This window comes from Myiozetetes cayanensis, unplaced genomic scaffold (genome assembly GCF_022539395.1).
Source record: "Myiozetetes cayanensis isolate MyiCay16 unplaced genomic scaffold, myiCay2020 scf15, whole genome shotgun sequence".
In the NCBI taxonomy this organism is placed as follows: domain Eukaryota; kingdom Metazoa; phylum Chordata; class Aves; order Passeriformes; family Tyrannidae; genus Myiozetetes; species Myiozetetes cayanensis.
The window spans coordinates 475,591-493,415 of record NW_026087159.1 but is presented as its reverse complement, the minus strand read 5'-3'; the positions used below and the strand labels follow the sequence as shown (position 1 = coordinate 493,415).

Here is a 17,825-nt window from a genome sequence, read left to right as displayed (position 1 = left end):
GAAATCTCAAACCCACTCCTCACAGGTTAGGCAGAGTTCAGTGCTGCAGGTTTGAGCCAGAGCACACTCACCTATTTATGTAGGTTTAACTCTGCTGCAGTGATTAACTTCTTACAAACATGTACAAGGTGGAACATCTAAATAAACAGGAACAAGCTTATTATTAGATGTCAGGTTTTTCTGTGATAGCTCTTATAATGTCATCATGAGTTTATTAAAGCTTACCATGAAAAATCTCTCTCCTAATCTGAGCTCTTTCATACAGCTTCCCATTTTGATTGACACCAAAATAAAATAACTAACCTATAAATTATAATGTATGATTTAAATGATGGATAAATGCATTATTTGTAAGGCATTGCAAGGATCAATATATGCAGCTTTAAGAAAATAAAAAAATATTTTACCAGGATAATAATAGGGCAGAACTCAGCTCTTTTTGTGAATATTCTCACTGAATACTGATATGAGATGATCTTTAAGGTCCCTTCAGACCCAAACCACTCTACGGTTCTATGATTAATTTTAATAATCAAACAGATCTGGGAAAAAAGGCTCAATGTAAACAACCATTTCAACTTCATCTTCTAACCATCATTTCAACTTCATCCTGTAACCAGCCCAAGGATGCTTTGTGTTGGAAAGGACCTTAAAAATCATCTTGTTCAATCCCCTACTGTGGGCAGGGACACCTTCCACTAGACAAAGTTGCTCCCAGCAACACTTCCAGGGATAGGGCATCCTCAGCTCCTCTGGGCAACTTGTTCCAGTGCCTTCCCACCTCTCCATTCTCCTCAGAGACACTTCCCAGCTTCGTGTTGTCGAATGAGCAAATTTGCGTCATTGAAATGACCCCGAAGTTTGTAAATCTGTTCCTACTCAACCTGTTTGCTGATGTTGGAAAGGCAGGTTTCTTGTCATTTTTTTTATTTTATTATGTATTTATAAATGAAACTTCCTGAGCTCCCTGGGAGATGTTCCCTGGGAATGTTCTCAGGCACGGTGAGCAGGGCTGAGTTACTGCAGGTCTGTCATTGACCAGCAGAAAATAATACACAGTGGCTCCTTAGAATACATCTCTTGGGAAAACAGGGATCTCCAGACAGGGAAAGGGCTCCTTGGCTACTTTTCACACACCCTATTTTAAATTGAGCTTTTAATTCAGCTTTTATGTGGCCTGATAACTGCTCCTTACTGGAAGCAGGACCTCAGATAGGATGGAATGTGCTCTGCCAAGGCTCAGACGTGGCTCAGTGAGGTCACCTCACGGTGCTGGTGCTTGGTGAGAACCACTAATAGGCTTCAAATCTGACTGTGCAAGTCCCAACATGGAAAATGTGGCTTTTGTCCCCGGAGTTTTGCAGCTTAAAATGAGTTGATAGCACATCTCAGGCTAGATCTGGGTGCATATTATAAATGACTAATTTATTTCTTGAACTTAGCATTTCCTCCCGCTTAGAGTGTGTTCTCTATGAATAATTTCCTCTATAAAGGTACTTTTTTCCTCTTTCTTTGTGGTTTGAATTGAAGAAATATTTGGAAACTGAGGGGGTTGTTACCTTTGTGTGCTTGGATGTTCACAGCATTCTTTTGGCCATCCGAAATTCAGTTTCCAAGGCTAAAAGGCAGGTCTTGCAGAGACAAAATGAGGCTTCACAGCACGATGGGAACCCTCTCAACATTTAAAACCCATCAAGACAGGCATGGATGCTGCAGCTCCGTGTTCAGTCCAAATGTGAGGCAACATTTACTCTGGATTTATAGAGTTTAACACTGCAAGGAGTTTGGGATCTCTGTGAACTATAACTGCACTGACTCTAACGTATTTTAGTGCAAAATCCTTTGTGGTCCCAGTTGGTTGGCTGTGGGGCTGGTGTCAGGGTAAGGTCAGGAGGAATTATGTTGTTTCTTTTAGTGTAGTTTTGCCCTGTATGTAATTCTCACAATCGAGCTGCACATTTACTCTTTGCTGACTGGTTGGATAAACCACATCCTGCATAAATATATTGATAATTAGGTGAGGTAACATCAGCTAAAGAAGAATCAGAGCTGCCCCAAGGAGGAAGGTGACTCCTTTTCCATCTTTGTTTGCACTGAACATGTTTCTTGTTTCAATGACTTTTTCAGGAGAATTTAATCTTTTTGGAAACACTGTGAAAAGCCATATCTTTATATCCTTAAATATCTTTAGTCATGTCCCACGCCCATATTTTAAGATTAATTTCACAGGTACAATCAGCTCCTCCAAACATCAAGTTTTTTTCTTTTTAACCATAAATGCAGCTATTTTACTCTTCCTTCTTTGTTTTCTTTTTTAAAAGGCTGTTTATTAGTCTAAATGGACATGCACCAAGTAGAAGTTTTCTCTAAATTAAACGGAAAATCCATTTTTTTGCATATATTTTCTCATGTAATCAACTATCACCTTGTCTCAGGGAATGTAATTTTCAACAGAGGAACTGAGCTTTGGTTATATTTGCTTTATCTGCAGGGATTTTTCATATTTTATAGAAAGGGTAGGTACAGGTAAAGAGGAGGGCAGGTATTGGTGGGCTCACTGAGGAGCTGATTTACAGAAATGGGGCTCCCCTGGGCCTGACTTGCAACCCACACACTTTGCCTTTTATTTATTTATCTGGCTACTTAACGCTTCTTACTGTTTCTCTTAAATGAATTAATTTACCCTACAAAGCACTCCTCGCAATAATCAATGACTCATTACACTGAAAACCCGCAGGAAATACTAATTAAATGAAAAATGTGCAAGAGGAATGTTCAGCCTCTGTATTTCTAGCCAGCCAGATAATTTAGTGCTTTCTTTTCCCCAAGTTCTCTGCAGTTACAGGAGGGGTTTTTACCTTGAGCCCCAGGGAGCTGGGATGGCTTCAAATGTGTGGGGATGTCTCCCAGACACGCCAAATCCAGTTCATTTCTCATCAATATCCACAGGAAATAATAATCTGTTTCTACATCACATTTCTCTGAGCTCTGCAAGGTTCTGGTTATGAATTCCTTCCAGCTGCTTTTCTCATTCCCACAGCAGAATTGCATGGGAAGGGTTACCCCTCGTCCATCAGCTGCTCTAACAATTATTGACTGATAACCACTGGTCATTCCAACCTTCCCCCAAGCTTTGATAAGGATTTTATGTACTTATTATGCTCTAAAATGTCTCCTCACCCAGAAAAGTCTTGAACTTCAGGTTGGGCAGCTGACACAGCCACCTTTTTGGGATGATTGAATAAAAAGAGGTTAATAATAATATGGAAGGTGGAGGTTTTATAGCTTTAGAAATGCTGAAACTGAGAGTGGGTTTGAAACTCTTGCTTTTTGAACTGTGGGAGGGATTGTGTCCCGTTCCCTTCAGCAATGCTGGGTGGGCAGAAATGGAGATTTCTTTTATCCATTTCAGTTTGGAGAAAGTAAGTTCAGTAAAGCCATAAAATAAAGAGATTGGAAAAAGATAAAGAAAATAAAACCGCAAGAAACAACCACCACTAAAAAAAAAACCAAAAAAAACCAAAAAAACCCCACCAAAACCAAAAACCAATTAAGACCAAAAAAAAAAAAGCTGTGGCAAAGCTCTTCTCCTTGACATCCTTTGCATTGCTGGTTTTGTGCACCTTGGTTTTCTGTTCTGGTTGGTTCTCCCCAAACCACTTTTCACCTCTCTTAGTTTCTTTGCATGTGTTGTAGTTTTGGGTTTTCTTGAAGATCACTCTGTACCCGAATTCAGGAATATTTGCACCACAGCAGAGCAAATGAGCTGCTCCCATTTTGGTTTGGCAGGTGATCAAACACCAGCCTGGGACAATTCCCACCCTGGGAGGGGTCAGGGCACACTAACCAGCAAAAACGACTTTATTTTAAAGTAATATGGGAAAAGTGGAAGAATAAGGAAGAGAAAGATGAGTTATCAATTCAGTTTTAAGGCAGGCAAGAATTTAAGTCAGTTTAGCTCCCCATGATAATTAACCTACCCAAAGAACTGTAAAGGGTAACAACATAGAGGATGAACTCCTTAAAGTGTAGGTGACCCATAGAAATCTGGATGAACACATGGCACTGCCTCTGATTTTGGTTTTCAGCAATAAATTGCATTAAAATGGTGGCAATGCATTGAAGATTTTTATCTGTTCTCAAGTTCAAGGAGGTGTTTCTGTGGGGGTGTTGGACTGTGTTGTAGGACAGGGAAGGCAGGACTGGAAGCTTCAAGTAAGGGGGAGAAAATACACTTCAATCCCAAATGGATGAAAATTAAGATAGAAATACATGTTTTAACCCCTAACTGTGGGGGTTTAGGGAGAAAAAAATGGTATTAGTAGTGTACTGAGTCTGTTTGTTCTGTGAATCAAAAGCTTGATGTTTTCCTTGCTCCTTTGTAATTTTATTGAAGGAAAATTATAGAAATCTTTGGCTTTTACTGGTCCAATCTTTTCAGTGCTTCAAGGCATTGATACAGGTTACCCAGCTGGCTTTTTGTCTAGTTTCTCCCTCATCAGCTTTTGGAATTCAGTGAGACTGATGGATTATAGCACTCTGGAAATCAGGCCCTATATTCTGATGTCTACAAAACATAAAAGAGGTTGGAGTATATAAATTTTGCCCTCAACCTACAATATATTCCTTGAAGACAATGGGGGGAAAAAATCATATAAAATTGTCTCTTTATTTGGAGGTACTTTAAAGTCAGAGGGGATTTGCTTCCAGCTAAGAAAACCTTTGTTACAGAACTACAAATGTTTGATATGCTGCAGTATCAGATAAACTTGGTTAGTGCACAGTGGAACAGAGCTGATAATTGAAGAACTTACAGGATTTTGGGCAGTAAAATATCCCCAGTGAGTGCTGAGCTCGGTGGGAAAATGGGATGTATAAATCTGCAGTGAGAGGAGAGGAACAGGAGGGGAGAGTTCTGCACTCAATTTTGGCAACCCCAAACCACCACTGAAGGATGTTAAAGAGAAACAAAAGTGAGGAGGTGATATCTTTGGGCACAAAAGTTATTTTTCGAAGAATTTTCTCGTTAAATGTAATGTTGGACAAGAGCCCATGGAAATTCTCAAGTCACTGGAGACTCCTGCTGTCGCTTGGCATGGGGGGAGATGATCTGATCTAGTGGAGGAATCAGCCTCTAGCCCTGCATGGTCCCAAAGTATCTCCTGCAACACAGTGTTGGGCATTTCATTCAGTAGGAATGGTCACTGGAGGCATCGAGGTGGAGAAAGTTCCAGGCAAGAAACCCACGGCCAAAACTGATGGATGAACTGGTGTCATGTGATGGGATGAGGAACATCAACCCGGGAGGAAGCACTGCTGCCTGAGAAGAAGGTTTATCACATGCAGAGTCAGCCAGCCCTGGATGATTTCAGAAGCAATTATGAACCTGGGAAGAGCAGGACAGGGCACAGCAAAGCCACCAGAGGAATCTGACAACAAACTCGGGAGAGCAAACGCGGTGCCGTGGAGGGGGAGACGCTGGGGCACCTGTTGTGACAGCTGTGCCTGAGCATCCAATGACCAGATCAGGGTGGATAACGAGACAATCTGCTCATTTAAGAGTGTATATACAAACCCAGCAGGGCCATGAAACTGTTTTGCTTTGTTTTACTGATAATGTGTTATTGGAGTCATGTCTCTGACTGTGTCCTAGAGTGGGTTCAAAACAATTACTTACATAACACGGGATATATTTAAGTCAGAGAAGAGCAAGGAGGGGGGGAAATGTGTGTATCTCAATTTGTGGTTAAGAAGCAAAATGAAATTATGTTTTTCTGAGTAGATTTATTGATTTCTGGTTTTTCCAGCATAGGGATATCCGTCTCAAGGGCTGGATGCCCCTTGCAAAACTTGAACTGTGGACTAATCAATGGATGAGACTAAGATGCATCTCTTACCAGCTGCTGGGTCATACTCTAATAACTGCATTATTCTAAGAGTAAACTTAAAAATAAGCTCAATCAGTGCATCCTCCAGAAGTTGGAGCCCATGTCTGTGTGGCTCTATCTGGTCCAAGGTGTCTAGAAAATATCTGGTGCAGCCCCTGCAGTGTCCTCTTGTAGTGCTCTGCTTTACAGGTGGTCAGGCACCTTCTGCAGCAACTTTGACGTTGATTTTGAGGTGGCAAAGGCACAGTTTTAACCAAATTTCATCCATGTGTGAAAGAAAATTGTATTTGCTGCTCACTTACAGAGCAGAGTGACAACATCAGGGAAAACAAAAGGAAAAATAAAACTCACAGAGCAGTTCTTTGGGCACCAGGAATTAGCAGAGTCCGGGGACTCTGCCCACACTGCAAACCTGGCTCACAAAGAATGGCATTCCACGCAGGGGTGACCACTGCTGCTTTGATTTCAAAGGAAAACCGTGTTGAGAAACTTTGAATGGGGAGACAAGATTTGTGGAATGTAAATACCTGGTGGGTGCAGCCAACCAGCACAAAATATGTGTAGAGGGAGCTGGAGCGTCCCTGCCAGAGCGACTGTGCTTGCAGATCATCGTGTACAAGGAATAATTACAGCAGGGTTTGTCAGCTGAGTCGGTGGAGGGGGGAATTCTTTATCTGTTCATCAATGCAGGGAAGGATGAAGCACCTATAAACCATTCATCTCACTTTAGCTTCTTGTTTATATTTAATTAGAGTTGCTCTGATTTGATTGGGAAAAATGGAGGTACCTTGGAATATAGAATTGTCGGATGGAGCACCTTGGAGAGCGGTTCCTGCTGTGAGATCCCTGGGACAATGGGTCCAGTAGGTTGGACTTTTATTTCCAAAATTAGCAGCTCTGAATTGGTCACAGGGTAGGAGCCCTAAATCCCAGGGAAATAAGAGATGGTCACAGTGCCAGCACCTCACCAGTGTGAAGGAAGTTTTTAGCAGTGTGAATTAGGTAATTTCTTTCATCCCTCTTTCCTCAGTTTCCCCATTCCTTTATTTTTATATATATGTATGAGGAGGATACTTAACAAAAAACTTTGTTTCTCCCCTTGTTTCATTAACCACAGTCAAATCAGAGTGAGACCAATGCATTTTTTACTATTATTTTTTAATCCCTTGTGAAATTGTTTACCTTTTCTTCCCATAATTTCCATGGGGGTTATAGATAAGGCTGTAGCACCTATACATAGTTATGGGATGTTTTATAACTCACATGTACTGTGTGGTGCAGATAGATGCCAACTGCAAGCACAGAAAACCCCAGTGTGCCACTTGCATTTCGTTTCATTTTAATTTGACTTTAAATCAGTGATATTTTCTTTTTCTTTTTGGTAAGAGAGTTCTTTAAAATGCTTTTATAAATTGAGAAGTTATTGCTAAACCTTGGAGTCCCAACATACGAGTCTCGAAAACTGCAGCTTCACTAAAAACCGTGCAGTAAATGTGACATTCCTTGATGCATGCTTATTATGGGTAAATATTTCTCTAGGTAGTGCCTGGAAATGTTAATTAATTTCAGATCCACCCTCTTTTTGTCCACGTATGCAGATTTCAAATCTGTGCCTCCACCAGTGTTGACACGGTGCAATGATGCAGCCGAGCTCTCAGATGTCTGGCTCGAAGAGTTGTGAAATGATCAAGCAGACAAACCCAACCATTTCAGCCTTGTCAATCTAGTTCTCAGTGGACAGATGCCCTGGTGCTGGAAAAGCAGCATGCCCTGCAACACCTCTTGGCAGCGTGGAAAAAAGAGCCAGAGATCTCCTAGACACGAAGCACGACCGGATTCTCAGCTCAAAAAATCGTGTTTGTGGCCCCGCTGGAGCTGCTGGGTGAGGCTGTGTGGGTGGGGACACGTGTGGGACCTCTGGTTTGGGCATGGGGAAGGGGGTTTCTGCTCTCTCAGACTCTCCATCTGATCTGCTTCTAAAGCAAGTTGTCTTGGATTAGTGGGTGATGATCCAGGTTTGTGCATTGAGGGCTCTGGAGTGAGCCTGGTTCGTTAGTGGAGTTTGTGGATGGCATAATTAATTAATTAAATGGTATAATTTAAAATATTTTATCGGTTGCTTATCCAGCAGGAATTGACTAAACTGTCTAAGGAAACAGGAGGCTTTGGGTTTCTGTTGGCACAGCAGCAGGGACAGCCCTGTCCTGACTGTCTATGGTCATGTCCCCTTGAAGGCCATCACTGGAAGTCCCATCCCAGGTGTCACAGCAGGGGAGGGGGATGAGGCTTCAGTCTGCTCTGTCCACGCTGTCCCTGGGGATGCCTTGGTAGGGACAGTTCCAACAAAGCCCAGCCTGGTGCAGCTGAACCCCCCCCCAGTGCACAAAACCTGGAAATCTTGCAGGGTGGGTTTAAAACCTGGCAGAACCCACCAAATTTATGGTACAGAAATGTGGCAGTGACTGTGACAGACAGACAGGGAACTATTCTGGTACAGAGGAGGTTTTCTTTTTGGCTAACGAGTTGTTTTGAATGTCACACGTGGCATCACAAGATCTTGCAGCATTGGGGCATTTTTAATGAATTCCTATCACTTGCATATTAGCAGGAATATTTCCACTGCAGCAAACCCCATAAACAGTTCCCACACTGGGCTGTGTTATACTGCCACCAGAATTGGTTCTTCTGATGGTTCATTTCTTTTATGCTGAGAATTCAGGACCAATTCAGCTTGCTTTTATGCATCATTAGAGATTTACAATTACTTTGCTATAGTTTCTTTCTGGAAGCCTATCTCTCATGGTTAATGCTATGGGAGTCCTGTTGTGTAGAGACTGGTATGAGCCACCTTATAGCAATAAAGCGTTTGAGAAGGATTTAGAATTATGAGGGGCTAAATTCTCTGTGCACAGACTGTAATGCTGTTATCCCTTGCTGAGCTTGGGTTGAAACCTTTTTTTTTTTTTTTTTTTTTCTCCCCAAATTAGGAAAAAAAAAAAAAAAAAAAAAGCTCTTTCTTCAAGAGGTTTTGAATCATTTACATGTAATTTTTTCTGTTGCACCACTGCAGTCGGAAATGAAGAATTGTGAGAAATTCCATTTGGATTTCATGATGCTTAAAATACATTTAGGTTGTATTAGTATATAACGAAAAGAAGGCCTCCTCATTTTTTTTAATCTCGCTTTTTAAAAGTCTAATCGTTATTTGGGACTTTATTTTGATTTTTTTAAAATATATATTTTATGTGTGTTGTTAAAGCCAATAATTTCAGAAGCTTTGCCCTTGCACAATAAGCAGGAGCTCTGTGTTATAATCCACATAATTCACATTTTACATAAATACACTATTGCACTGAAACAAACATGATATGCAGTGAATAATATGGGCCTGATCTAAAGGCCATTAAAATCAATGAAAAGATTTCAAATTAACTTTTATAGCCTTTAGATCAGGCTCTAAATGGGCAAATTACAGTTATGGAGTTTCCCATTTACATACCTGTGTGCTGCATTTAATGTATTTTATGGAATTGAAATTACTTGGTCCTCTTTTTCATGCTTTTTTAGGCTAAGAACTTGCCAAGGGCATCAACAGCAGTTTTCCCAGGCTTCAGCACAAGGATTATATAGTCAATCCACAGATGACTCCAATCTTTGAAGAAAAGGACATGGTTATCAGAGAGGCTTTCACGACAGCAAGGACTGGAGCACTATCTGCCTTTTTCCATCAGAGATTCCCAATTCCCTCTCATTAACATACTCAGGACATCAGCACAGCCATCAGTCCCAGGGAATCACCTCAAACTTTTCAGGGAATATGCACAAGACCCTGGCCCTGTGTTATTTCAAACAGATCAAACCAGATCTGCCTCGTGAAAGGTTCGAAGAAAGGCTGGGGCACAGCAGCGTTAGGGGAGGGATTCAGAGGTTGCAGGGAATTTTCAAATCCATTGTTATATCTTGGTCATCTCTCTTATTTTCCAGGGTTTTTCAATGCCACCGAGGATGCAGAGCTGATCTGTGATTGCTGCTGCTGCTGTAAGTGTGAAGGGAGGTGCCTCTACCTGCTCCTTCCCAGTGCCCTGTGATGAAAAATGCTTTTGGAGGAACACTGGAAACAAGCCATCAAAATATCTGATTAAACCTCTTAGGAAACTCTCACTAATCACCTTCTCTGCTCTTGATGGAGTGTATTTATGCATTATAAATATACTTACTATGTGTGTGTGCTCCATAAATCACATCCAGCTCTTGTATATGATGTATAAGCACATTCTATAGAACACACACAAATACAGATGCCAAACTCCCACAGAGTTCATCACTGGAAAAATGTTTGAAGGATCTGATCCTTAATATTTAATGAGCAAGATGCTATTTCCTTCCTCAGCTTTTATCTCTGGTTTGGCATAGTCATTAAATTCGTTGTTTCCTTGCAGGATTATATAATTTATGACCTAATTTTAGACTTTTGTGTAACCGTGCTGGAACACCTCGTGGCGGATCCGGATTTCTCTGCACGGAGCGCTCCAGCATCAGACACCAGCTCAAACATGACTCCTGTGAGCTGCCCATCAGCAAGGAGTTAGAGGCATTAAAGGCAAACAGCCCAACAATATTCAGGCAGCATTACAGGATTAGACAGGGTTTATTTTTTTTCCCCTGTAAAAATCTGATTTAGCAGCACTTGCCAAGCTGTGCTCAGCGGCTGCCAGGAATCCCCAGGTACCACAGTCAGCACCCAGCAACTCCCATTACTGAAAGTACTTTCATGCAGCAGCTTCTGACTTTGAGACCCCTCTGGGATGAATTCATTGCAGGGAGGGATGGAGGAGGTGGGGAAGCAGGTGAAGAATGACTTTAAAGGCACTGCCAGCCCCTCACCCTCTGGAATTTTCCCCTCAGCACCAGCCTGGCTGCTGGGCTGATCTTTTGCTGCACAAGGTGTTGCCAGATAACTCCTAAATGAATTATTCTAAAGCTGTAGCCGCATTTTTTTGGTGTCTTCTGTGTGTCCAAGGTAATTCAGTGGTGCTGTAAATAGTACTGTGAGCTGCAGGTATTTTGTCAATTGAAACCACATTGTTTGGACCAGCCCTTCATCAAATTTAATCTGTTGCCTATTGCATTAATGCATTTTGAGAGCACTTTATTCTGGTGTCCCATAGGGAAGTGGCTTGTGCTTGAGGAGGGTCGAGATGCTTCCTTTGTGCCTGCAGTGCAGTTAAACAGGAATTTTTCCTGTTTTTCTACCTTACCCTGGGATATCCAACACGGAGGACAGAGCTGAGGGGCTGCAGCCTCAGAGCAGCACCTGGAGCTGTAGGAACCACGTCCCTGCAGCCCAGCACCTCCCTCTAACACAACAACTTCATGCACAAGGTGAGGTGGGTGCCCACACGAAAGAAAAAGCATCCTTAGGAAAAGCTGGCGTTATTTCTTGGATTAAGAAGGATTGGAGAGTGTCTGTGTTTGGCTTTAATGGAGCAGTTCCAGGAAAGCAGCAGCGACCGAAGTATTTTCAGTAGCACATAACTCAAGAGCAAAATCATAATCCCAATTACCATTTCAGGCACTTCTGGCCTTGGGAAACCTATGTTAATATTTATTATTATATGATTGACCTCTGATTTCTTCATCATTTACATTAGCAGCTCTGATATTCTTAGTAACACCCTTTAAATCATACGAGCAGGTGTCAACAGTGCACGATGAAGTCACATCCTGCAGCTTTTTTATTTACTTAGTCCATTTTTTTTTTCCCCTGGTAAAATAACAGTGTGAGTTGCATAATCTCACCTCCATGGGGCCTCTAGGGGGGTACATAATCACAGAGTGCAGTTTCTATAATCTCCCAATATGAGTCAATCCTATCAGAGGTACAAACAGTTGTACAAAGTCAGTATTTCACTCCCATCGCTGCCTGACATCATCTGCCACACAGCACAAGAAAATATTTACTTAGCTCTTTGACATTAACTGCCACAAAGCCTTTGAAACAAAAAAAATCGAGGAAAGAGAGGAACTAAAACGGAGTAATTTGATTTAATGAATTTAGCCCATTTTCTGTGCACAGGAGTTAGATTCAGATGCTTTTTTTATAACGTCTGGGATGGCCAAGGGCATCTCCAATCTCTGTTCTTCAGTGAGGTGCCCAGGCACAAATCAGAGTTGTCCAGAAAAGCTGGAAGCTGATCCTTTTCTCCATTATTTTCTTTGCATAAGTGAGCATTTCTTTGGGGGAATTAAGACCCTGTATTTATTTTCCAGGTGCAGGTGAGGTGCCAAGGGCAGCCTGAGGCTTCTGGCTTCCTTCAGCAGAGTTGATAAAATCGTATTTATCCACAAAGAGACTACTTTTTTTTTTTTTTTTTTTTTTCCCCAGATTGTTCCTGTGATGTGTCAAGAAGTTTTAATTCTCTGTCTCCTGTATCTACTGCTCATCTTCCTGCCTCAGTGCAGCTCCTGCTGTTCCCCTGCAGAGAGCACAGCCACGGGCTCTTCAGCATCTCCTCAGGAAAAAATGCCACACCTGGAGCTGGGGAAAGTGGGACCCATCGGTGCCACCCGGAGGGGGCTGGCCTTGATCATCTTCATCTCTCTTCCATCCTTTTTTTTTTTTTTTTTTTTAACTGAAATTAAATCCTTCTGAACTTACATTGCCTTGAAGGGTTTACCTGGCTCAGCAGGGGGCAGGTTTGGGATGTTTCCCGCAGGTTTGGGATCATTCTGGACACATTTGGAAGGTTTGTGAGCCTGGCACAGGTTGTCAGGCAGTGGGATCTGCTCTGCACTCTGGGCACGGAACCCTAAAACCCCCCTCTTGATTTCCACGTGTCAGGGGAGGGAGAAGAGTCAGAACAGTGCTAGGTCACGTTTCTGGAGGCTGTAAGTGCAATAATCCTAATCATTAACAGTTTCTGTAACAACACAGGTTACAGACACGGGACCAAACACCTGCAGGGAACCTCCTCAGGCGAAATTCTCCTCGGCTTCAATCATGTTTTTCCGGAGAAGAGACCTCTGGCTGCGCTCAGGGCCATCCGCCTGTTCCTGGCTGAAGAGCCTCTTCTAATCTACTGCTAAGAGACTTATTAGCAATGTAAAAAGGAATTTGAAGTAAGGAAAGTGTTCTTCCGAGCAGAAATATGTTTTGTAAAATTAGATTTGCTGACAGAAGTGATTGGGCCAACTCCTCATGACTGTGGATGTTATTTGTTGCCCCTTATCTTACCAAGGCAAGGGGTACCAAATATTTTGAACTTTGTAAATAATTGTTTCCAAAGTGTTTTCTTTTTTTTTTCCCCTCTCTCTAAATTCTTTAGAGAAAAGCTGGTTTGTTGGTTTCTAATCTTTTCTCTTCCAAAGCTTTTGCAGCTCAGCCCCTTCCCACTCTAGATATCTTTTATTTTCCCTCTTAGGATTTTAATATTTGTTAGATCTTGTAAAAATCACTTTTGAGGGGAAATGTAGAGCTTTTGCTCGAATTGGAAAAGTCATTCCTAGAGCTTTAGGAAATGGTGAAAGAGAGAGAATTATCAAATAGAAGAACTTTCTCCCCCAGTCTGACAGAGTCTGGGCTGTGGAGATGTGCGTCCAAACCCTGACCAGTGCCCAGAGCAGGGTCCTGTCCATTGGTCTGGCTGTTTTTTCTCACTCCAGATTCCTGCCCAAGGGATGGATTAGCCCTTTGCTGGTTGCTCATTCCTTCTGGGCTGAACCAGAGCCAGGACTTGTTCTTCCTTACACCACCAGTGCTCGCTGTCCCCTCTGGTGCCAAGCAGAGGGGCACTGTTTGCTTGTAAACACCATTATTTCTTAGTTTTGCATCCACAGCAACAAATATTAATGCAGAAAGAGGACACAAACTGTCCCAGCGTTTGTGCTATTAAAGTCATGTCAGAGCCTGCAGGAAACCCACACTTATTTGCATAAAGCCAGGCAGACTCATGGTGTGGGAAAACTGAAACGCTGGAGAAGCAAGACGTGACTTTCTCCCTCGTCCTGGCAAATTGAACATGAATTTTTTCCACTGTCTATCTGCCATCTATCTGTTTCTTTACTCATTTTGGCCAAAGACAAAAATGATGAGAAATATCTCTCTGTAATGGACAGTTACCCCCTGTGGGGTCTCAGGTGTCACAGGTGGGTGAGGTTTGGGCAGAGCTGCAAGACCAGAGAAATAAAGGACAGCTGCCTGTGCTCATGTGGCCACTGGAGCAGGGGTGGGGGTTAAATCCTGGTCTCCAGCCTCAGGCAGCAACACAAAGCAGGGACCAAAAAGCCCAGGAATCTGTGGTGACTTCTGGAGCCACAGGAGTTCAGAGCAGATCCCAAAGGAAGGATCCTCGTTGAGCTGCCTTGTGTCAGTCTCAAACCAAGCACACAAGACCTGCATGGGATGTCTAGTCCAGGTGCAGCTGCTGTTGAGGAATGCTGATGTGTTCATGCCATGGTGCAGTTCCCCAGCTGTTGTCCAATGCCAGCAGTGGGAGGGGAACAGTAATTCCTGGGAATTACAGTTTTTGAACACTTCCAGGGATGGTGATTTCACTTCTGCTCTGGGCAGCCTGTGCCAGGCCTCGACAACCCCTTCTGTGATGAAATTTTCCTAATATACAATCTGAACCTCCCTTGGTCAACTTGAGGCCATTTCATCTCATCCTGTCACTTGTTATCTGGGAGAAGAGACCAACCCCCAGCTGAAAACACCCTCCTGTCAGGGGGTTGCAGAGAGTGAGAAGGGCCTCCCTGAGCCAGGCTGAGCCCCCTCAGCTGCTCCTGCTGCTCCAGCCCCTTCCCCAGCTCCATTCCCTTCCTTGGGCATCCTCCAACCCCTCAAAGTCCTCCTTGTCGTGAGGAGCCCGACACCGAACGCGGGGTTTGAGGCGCGGCTGGGAGTTATTTTTTTCCCCCCTTAAAAAAAAAAACCCTAAACAAATCCATGATTTTCACGAAGGCACCTTCCAGCAGAGCCCAAATGGGAATGTTTGTGTTCCGTACCATCCATCAACGCCGCAGGAGCGGCTCCTCCAGCTCCTCTTTGGTGGCCAGAAGGAGCTGTCAGGGAGCCGCTCGGCCGCGGCGCCGGGCAGGGTGGGAGCCGTGCTGGCACAGATCCCTCTGCACAGGGGATTTCTGCTCTGACAATTTTTGGCTCCTTTAGGTTACTTTGTGGAGCTGCACGGAATTTTTAATGCTCTGCGCTCTCGCAGGGGCTGACAGCGAACTTAAATACAGATTGCAAGGATAGATCATCTCCCGGCACCACTTTGTTTGCTGCTGCTCTAAAATCATTCTGCTTGTTCCTGCAGCTCCTGTAAAGCCAGAAGAGCTCTCTATATTTGCTTCCCGGATGCCTTTTTCTCCTCTGCTTGCAACTATAAAAGCAGCTTTTCATGCTCCAAATCAGAGATAAATTGAAATCGCTGCCGAAGAAATAAAACACGAGGCTAATCAAATTGTGGCACAGGAAACAGCCTTCAGCCAGTGCACTTTTTTTGAGAGCTATTTTTAGACTATATTTTTATTTTGTCACTCCATATGGGAAGTCAAACCCATATGGTTTGGGAGAATGGAAGGTTGTGCTTTTATAGAGATCTCGCAAACCATCCCAGCTCAGCCTTGTCCTTAAACAGGAGCTTAAATCCAATTGTCTGCCGTGGGACTGGAGCACTGAAATGCTCAGGCCCTGCCTGAGGTTGTAGCAGCACAATTCCCTCCTGAGGTGTAGAACTACTCTACATTCGTTAAACCAGTCTCCAGTTAACTTGGCTCTCCTTAATTAGGACTTTTGTCATTTGTTCACCTTCTTTTTTTCCTTTTTCTTTTTGATTTCTCCATCCTTCCAATGCCCTGACAGATGAGGTTGGTCCAGTCCCAGCCAGGATGCAAAGCTGAGCATCCACAGCCATCACTCTCCTGCTCTTTGGAGTAGATGTTTGTGCCCTCCAAATGCCCAGATTAATGGGATTTCAGGGAATACGACTTTTTTCTGCCCACAACACCGTGGCACCTTCTGAGTATGTTGATGAATAAACACTTGGCTAGAAAAATGTCCTGTCCTTCTGATAAACTAAATGTATAAAAATAGAAACATGTTCTCGGTGTTCACCCACCAGAATATCTACTTTGCTTGAGTTATAGGTTGCTCATGACACTGAACCAAAAATTATGGGGTTTTTAAGGAATTTTGTGGGATGGTTAAAAACACTGACAGAAAGTTTCTAAGCTGGTAAATTCCAGAGGATCATTTTATGAATTCTTTAATTGTAATCCTAGAGTTTCTTCCCTCTGCAGTTTCTCAGAAGGTGGAATTATAACAAAAATGACATAGCAAAATGCAGCTGGATGCTTTTACAGGTAAAATAAAGAGCAGAGGCTCAGAAATGTTGGGGACAGGGTTTAGTGGACATTCAGCTGAAGGCTGGATTTGATGATCTTGGAGGTCTTTCCCAACTTAATGATTCTGTGATTTAATGGTGTGAATTACAGAGGCTCAGGGGAACAAATACCCTGTGGAACTGTTCTGACTGAAGGAAAAGTCATTTTCTGTGTTCCTTTTGATTTCAGAGTTGCATTTAACCTCAATGTGGAAGGAGAATTGAAAAAAGAGGAGGGTTTTGGCAGGTAATATTTTTCCACCTTATTTTTTCCCTTAGGAAACAGTTCTCCCCCTTTTTGAGGGGATAAAGTGCAATGGGAATAGGATTGTTCAGTGGAGAATTCCACGTGGCAGAAGGATTGGCAGCTTGGAGACTTCTGAGATGGTTTGGACGTCACTCCCATCAAGTAGAAGAAACGTTATGCTAAAATTGTTCATCAAAACTGAGACCTCATATGGATTATTTATTGGAATGTCCAGAAAACAACCACTCAGTTTTTTCCTAGAGCAGAGATCTTGTGTTGGAGGAGCCAATGTTAAAATAGCCAAGCCCCAGAAGTGACTGAAAGGAAAAACCTGAGATTAGAGCAGAGAGAAATTATCAAAATTTGTAAAAGTGATTTGATGAAGACTTATTTGTATTTAAAATCTGTGCTTGTTTTGAAATCCAAAGGACTACTATAAGTTATTTTATTGTCTCAGAGGAGCTCTATAGCCAGGAAAGCCCCATCACCTGTACCTCACAAAAATACACTTTATACCATTCTGAATCCCAAAAAACCAGTGAAACCCCTGGAATTATGATGTTTGGGATTATAAGAATTAGATACAAGTAGTTGGGCTTTCCCAGGGATTTTTATTCTGGAATACTTGAATAACAGAACTTCTAGCCTAGGTTTTTGGGGGGTGTGTGATGTGGGCACAGGAGCACTGTGAGATGGATTTGTGATGTCACTGTGATTCCTGGACATCCCTTGGCAGCCAAGTGACTTCAGAGGGGCGGGATTTTCATCCCGGGCTGGGAGCAGCTGGTGGAGGTGAGGTGGAGCAATTTCAAGTCAGTGATACAGGAAGGAAAAAATTCCTTGTCATGTAACTGATCTCATCAGCAGCCCAGGATTTCACTCTGGATTTTCTCCTGAGTTTCCATTCACAGCACTAATATATAGATAATATGTTAAGGCACAATCCTTAAAAAAGGAAAGATATCATTTCTTTATGATATGGGCAATTTGTAGAAGACATTTGTGTAATTTTGCATTCTAAATGTGATTTATATTTATAAATAAATTTGCATCAAACCTCCAGCTCTCGGTGTCATAGTTCTATTTTATCTTTATTTCAGATGCTCGAGAAATGTAAATTATTTTTACAGCTACATAAAAGCTACCCAAAGCTGCCAGGAATAATGAGATACACATTGTGCCATGCAGCCATGAGAAATCCAGCAGCACCATGGTTACAGCCAAACTGGGAAGCCATCAGAAACCAGGGAATATCAGCACATGTAGGTTCCTCCGAGCCCATTTTGCCAACTAATCTTAACTGGGGGA

The 17,825-nt window shown here is 42.7% G+C and overlaps 1 long non-coding RNA gene across 21 annotated transcripts in view; it reads left to right on the top strand.

Moving 5' to 3' along the window:
- Positions 1-17,562, top strand: part of LOC126637227 (uncharacterized) — an 86,311-nt gene extending 68,749 nt beyond the window's left edge. For 12 of the 21 annotated variants that reach the window (XR_007628280.1, XR_007628288.1, XR_007628287.1 and 9 more), the window contains 5 exons: positions 6,641-6,751; positions 7,487-7,770; positions 9,456-9,767; positions 9,873-11,270; positions 12,274-17,562. This is a non-coding gene — a long non-coding RNA (uncharacterized LOC126637227). Of the gene's footprint in view, positions 1-6,640; positions 6,752-7,486; positions 7,771-8,016; positions 8,294-9,455; positions 9,768-9,872; positions 11,276-12,273 lie in introns of all 21 variants that reach the window. The other 9 variants (XR_007628295.1, XR_007628278.1, XR_007628285.1 and 6 more) reach the window with 6 other exon arrangements.
- Positions 17,563-17,825: the final 263 nt, after the last annotated feature.